The following is a 6,071-nucleotide window of genomic DNA, read 5'->3' on the forward strand; positions in this document are numbered from 1 at the left end:
TAAATATTCATAGACAATAAGAGCTGATCGTGCCGTTTTAAACGACACATGCGACGTGACCCTAATCAGTTCCAGCGGCTGGACACTTGTAAACATAGAGCTGCGTTAAAATGAACCACGACTGAATAACATTAAGGTTGCAAGCATTACAGAAACCAACCTACAATTTTTTTTCCAGTGTTTTTGGTGGATTTAAGTACGCCAACGTCACTTAACATGTCAGTTTACTAGTGGTTTAATTGATGATGGTCTTTGTTCATGCATTTGCGCAGGAGTGATGCATACGTGTTTTTTTGTTTTTTTGTTGACGCGAACTTGAATTGTGAAATAAAAACATTGGCTCACGCAGCGGGCTTGCAGCTCCAGCCTGGGGCTTTTCTGCAGTTCTGCAGAACTTACGCGCCGTGGCTGTGGAGAATGTGTGTCAATGTCAAAGGGAGGAGTGTCGCGGGCCCAGACAAACCCGCAAGAGCCTTTTCCAGCCACGACTGCACGCAACAAACACGCACAAAGACTCACTGAGATAGGCTGGTTTATCTGGGGTCTTAAAATTCAGTGAGTCATACTACAAGCTTTAAAGAGATAGCTAAATAAAAAAAAAAAAAAAAAAAAAAAAAAAAAAAATAATTCTGCTATTTACTCAACGTCATTTTTACGTAAAGCAAAATAAATAATATGCTATATTAACTCTACTTGTTTCCATACTACAGAAATGGACTCATTCACTCTGTTGCGCTCCAAAAATAGCTACCAAAATATGTTCTTAGAACGTGTGCTAAATGGTTCCATTTAGTTCGGAAAACGTGATAAATTATTTTTTTTTTTTAATTATGTTCTCAGAATGTTCAAGCCATTTGTTTGGAGTATTAAATCTTGTTTCCACCATGGAACAAAACAATTCACAATATAGATTTTATCTCTCGCAATTGCAAGTTTGCATCACACAATTCAGATTTTTTTTTCTCAATTGCGAAATAAATATATGTTTCTCTCAATTGCAAGTTTATACTTGCAATTCTGACTTTATAACCAACAATTCTGAGTTGTTTCTCGCAATTGTGAGTTTATATCTTGCAATTCTTACTTCTATTCCAAGTCCTACTGGAATGAACAATAAAGTCCAATACTGAGGGAAAAAGATTTACGAGAAAAAAATTGGAATTGCAAGATGTAAACTCACAACTGCTAGAAAAAAGTATGAATTGTGTGAGATATTTGTGCGAGTGTAAATTTTAAGTCATAAGTTTTGAGAAAATATTCACAGCACTCAAATGTGCACATTAAAAACAGTCACATTATGATTGGTTATGTTAAAATGCCTTTTTGAAGATTTGATGTAAAAATAATATCATAATGGACCCTTAATACATTATTGTGAATGATTTATCAGTGTTTGTCTTAAAGGCCAAGGGGTGGTATAATGCCCTTTTCACAAGAAGTAAAATAAATCTCTGATATCCCTAGAGTGTGTATGTGAATTTTTAGCTCAAAATACCCCACAGATATTTTTATACAGCATGTTAAAATTGTCACTTTTTGAGGGTGAGCAAAAACGCACCATTTCCCTTTAAATGCAAATGAGCTGCTGCTCCCGGAACAGAGGGCGGAGCTTCAAGAGGGCGGAGCTTTCAACCCGGGAGGAATGTCCTGTAGTCTCTACCAGCCGTTTGTTGTAGTCCTTAAAAAACAATTTATTTAAAAGCAAATATCTCCCTTTGCTTTGAACTTTGAGTGTTGTAACTTTGCAGATGTTGTTTATGCTCAAACAGCAACATTACACACTAACTAAAGTTAGAAAAGTGAAATCATAATCAACCACCCCTTTAATCTTTCATCAACAGTTTAGTGTTTTTTTTCTCTCTACTCCTCTAATTTGATTGGTCTGAGCTCAGGCTGTCAGATTGTGTGTTGCTTGGTGACACACACACTTGATCCAGCGGATTTTCAATGTAACAACACTCTTTCTGGTGTGATAATGTTTACATAATAACTCGCTCCGCCTCTGAAACGATTTTTCTTTTCGGTCGATGTCATCAATCCCTCTTAGTTAGAGACCAACAGTCGGGGTCCAAAAACTAAAAATCCTGTTAAGGATTTCATTGAATTTTAAGTTACATTTCAGTCTGGTCCTCATGGTCCTCACACATATCTAGCATATAGCTTCGGAATATAGTTAACTAGTTGTATTTCATGGTGCTTTCTCGTCTTGCTTGGAGCTTGACAGTGTGAGTCATCTCCCATTTTAGTCTCCTTTCATGCTAAAACAAGATTAGGGTGAGTAAATGACATAACTCAGTTGTTAGATGAAGTGTCCCTTTAAAGGCACGAGTCTGTTAGTGTGATGTGCGTTCACAGCTGGTGATGTCAGAGCTGCTGGTCTCGGGATCTGGTCAGGGTTTGGGCATGTACAGGTAAAGAGAGACTCAGAAGACGCCAGTGGTGGGCTCACAGCACTCCAGGCTATCATATGTTCATCATTCATGTGTTCATCATTCATGTGTTCATCATTCATATGTTCATCATTCATGTGTTCATCATTGTGAGTGATTGAACAACACATAGTTACTATAGACAGGCAATGAGTAGAATAGGAGATATTTAATTCGGCTCAACCGTCTAATGACTGTAGCAAAACTATCCATCCGTTTGGAAACTTTCATTTATCAGTTGAATGAGAATCTATCTGTCTGTCTGTCTGTGTCTGTCTATCTGTCTGTCTATCTATCTGTCTGTCTGTCTATCTGTCTGTCTGTGTCTGTCTGTTTTTCTGTCTGTCTGTCTGTCTATCTATCTATCTATCTATCTGTCTATCTGTCTGTCTGTGTCTGTCTTTCACATGGTACATTTACTTTCAATAGATACAACGACTGAACGACAGACAGAATGAAGAAACAAATGACGGATGGACAGAATGAATAAACTGACAAATGGACAGACAGACAGACAGATGGACAGACAGATGGACAGACAGACAGATGGACGGAGAGACAGAAGGACAGAGAGACAGACAAATGGACAGACGGACAGAAAGACAGATGGACAGACAGACAGAAGGACAGAGAGTAGTGTTGTCACGGTACCAAAATTTCAGTATTCGGTACCGATACCAGTGAAAATCCACGGTTCTCGGTACCAATTTCGGTACCAAAGCTTAATTTAGATTAAATGTACATAATTATATTAAAGTGTTTATCACAAAGATGGAAACTGTAGTATTAAAAACACTTTACAATAAGATTCCATTTGTTAGATAACATTAGATAAAATGACCTAACAAAAAAAAAACAATAGTTATATACTGTCGCAATTATTCTCCTTTAGGGGTTAATTTAAAAATACATTTTTAAAATCAAAAGTTAACATTATTTCTGTTAACATTATTTAATGCACAATGAATGAAGTGAACAAACATGACCAATCAAGTGTTTTGTATTAAATAACATTCACAAACATTAATTAATGTTGTAAAAATATATTGTTTTTTATATAACGCATTAAGTGATGTTAATGAGATAAAATATGTTTTATTTGACTTGACTATACTTTTATTTAATCCAAAACTGTATTCATATTTAACTTTAAAAGGGCTTTTTAAACCTGCTAAGAGTTATCCAGCCAAGAATAAGACTAGAACTACTTTTCTGACGGACTGATATTAATGACGGCTTTTTATTTCTCATCTCCATAAATATATCTAGTAGTAAAGCTAATGCAAGGGCTAGAAATCAATTAATAGGCCTATGTCACACTTCCTCGTCGTCATAGAGAGCGCAGTTCGCACAAGCGTTTGTACTCCCGTGGCGTCTGTCGTTGCTATGCATCCATGAACGTGCATGGAAAAGTGAGCGCGCCGCTTCTATTATGAGCGCGCTTGCCGCGCGCCATTTGAAATAACGTATCTGGTATCTGCACGCGCAAAAACATCAGCACCACATCAGCAGCAGCACCGCCGATCGCCATCAGCGCTTTTATGAAGAGGACCAACTGCATGCGCTTCGGGCATGCACGCGCATCAAATACCGGGTTTGAGAAAACCTGGTACCGTGACGTTTAAAAAAAAATTTGTACCGACTTGGTACCGAAGTACCGGGTCTTTTGACAACACTAACAGAGAGACAGACAGATGGACAGACAGACAGATGGACAGAGAGACAGATGGACAGACAGACAGATGGACAGAGAGACAGACAGACAGACAGACAGATTGACAGACAGACAGATGGACAGAGACAGACAGACAGACAGTCAGATGGACAGACAGACAGATGGACAGACAGACAGATGGACAGAGAGACAGATGGACTGAGAGACAGACAGATGGACAGACAGACAGAGGGACAGAGAGACAGACAGACAGACAGATGGACAGACAGACAGATGGACAGAGACAGACAGACAGATAGACAGTCAGATGGACAGACAGACAGACAGACAGACAGACAGACAGATGGACAGAGACAGACAGACAGACAGTCAGATGGACAGACAGACAGACAGACAGACAGATAGACAGTCAGATGGACAGAGACAGACAGACAGACAGTCAGATGGACAGACAGACAGACAGATAGACAGACAGATGGACAGACAGACAGACAGACAGACAGATGGACAGACAGACAGATGGACAGAGAGACAGTATGAAGAAACGGAAAGATGGACATACAGACAGACAGACAGATGGACAGAATGAATAAACAGACAGATGACAGACAGACAGACAGACAGTATCATGAAACGGAAAGATGGACAGACAGACAGACAGATAGACAGATGGACAGAGAGACAGATGGACAGAGACAGACAGACAGATGGACAGACAGACAGAGAGATGGACAGACAGACAGATGGACAGACAGACAGATGGGCAGAGAGACAGAATGAATAAACAGACAGATGGACAGACAGACAGAGAGACAGATGGACAGACAGACAGACAGAGAGACAGATGGACAGACAGACAGGCAGACAGAGACACAGATGGACAGACAGACAGACAGACAGATGGACAGACAGACAGACAATATGAGGAAACGGAAAGATGGACAGACAGAGAGACAGATGGAAAGATGGACAGACAGACAGATGGACAGACAGACAGACAGAGAGACAGACAGACAGAGAGACAGAGAGACAGATGGACAGACAGACAGACAGAGAGACAGATGGAAAGATGGACAGACAGAGAGACAGATGGACAGACAGACAGACAGAGAGACAGATGGAAAGATGGACAGACAGAGAGACAGATGGACAGACAGAGAGACAGATGGAAAGATGGACAGACAGAGAGACAGATGGAAAGATGGACAGACAGAGAGACAGATGGAAAGATGGACAGACAGACAGACAGACAGAGAGACAGATGGAAAGATGGACAGACAGAGAGACAGATGGAAAGATGGACAGACAGAGAGACAGGTGGAAAGATGGACAGACAGAGAGACAGGTGGAAAGATGGACAGACAGAGAGACAGGTGGAAAGATGGACAGACAGAGAGACAGAATGAATAAACGGAAAGACAGACAGAATAACAATGAACAAACGAGCCATGGACGGATGGTCATTCGTTAGTTTATTCTATCATTCTGTCTGTCTGTCCCTCCATCCACCCGTCCATCCATTTGTTCTGTTGTTCTATGTATTGAATGTAAATGTAGCGTGTCATATATCCAGTGTAAGACTGAACCTGTACCTGTCGTGATGAACAGATCAGTGAACAGCCAGAGGTCACAGAGGTCACAGGGGTCACTGAGTGTTTGTGGATCTGCTCCTGACGGTACAAAGATCCCTCTGTTCCTCCTCATCCTCCATCCGTTCATCTCCAGCTATTCCTGCTCTCCGAGCTCTTCTCTCGCCTCGCTCGGCTTCTGTACATCTGAACCATGAGGAGAGATACCGGGATGTGGGTGGATCTGAATCCAGATCTGTCAGACTAAAGTCTCACTGAAGTGGGATAAAATGTTTTACTATAGTTGATGATTTAGGGCTGCGAAATACAATATATCCATGGTATATTTGCAATGATTTTTTTATCATAAAATTGAGAATCATTGTAAATATCTCAATA

Source organism: Leuciscus leuciscus (assembly GCF_965113295.1).
Source record: "Leuciscus leuciscus genome assembly, chromosome: 2".
NCBI lineage: Eukaryota > Metazoa > Chordata > Actinopteri > Cypriniformes > Leuciscidae > Leuciscus > Leuciscus leuciscus.